This window comes from Microtus ochrogaster, unplaced genomic scaffold (genome assembly GCF_000317375.1).
Source record: "Microtus ochrogaster isolate Prairie Vole_2 unplaced genomic scaffold, MicOch1.0 UNK147, whole genome shotgun sequence".
NCBI classification, from domain to species: Eukaryota; Metazoa; Chordata; class Mammalia; order Rodentia; family Cricetidae; genus Microtus; species Microtus ochrogaster.
This window is the reverse complement of record NW_004949245.1, coordinates 361394-361989: the sequence shown is the minus strand read 5'-3', so window position 1 is coordinate 361989 and position 596 is coordinate 361394.

The following is a 596-nucleotide window of genomic DNA, read 5'->3' as shown; positions in this document are numbered from 1 at the left end:
GGATCTCTGTGAGTTCTAGACCAGCCTGGTCTACAGAGCTAGTTCCAGGACAGGCTCCAAAGTCACAGAGAAACCGTGTCTCGAAAAACAAAACAAAACAAAACAAAACAAAACAAAACAAAAAAATAACCATACCTCTTTCCTTTGTGCCAATTTTTGATCAAGGTAAACCTATGTTTCTAACCAAGGATTTGGAGATCACTTCCGATCGACTCGTGCATGGTTTCTCACCTTTCTCAGGCTCCTTTAAAAATTTTAGTGTATGTCTGTGTTAATATACAACTACATGTAAATGTGCAAATGCATGTACACAAGCATATGTCTGTCCCACTCTATGTACACTTTTCTTTTTCCTCTTTCTAAAATTTGCTCATGTTGTTGAGACAGCACTTCGTAGCTTGGGTAGCCTTGAACTGCCCCTCCTGGGCTAGTTGAGAAGGCTCAGCAGATATGACATGTACTCTTCTTCTTCAACTTTTGATTCTATTGCCTTCACTTTTTTAGTAGAGGACTACAGGCACTGCCACCATGCCTGCTCAGTATGCTTTCTATTTAGTGGGCTTTTTCACCTCAAAGGGTATATTTATTTATTTTAT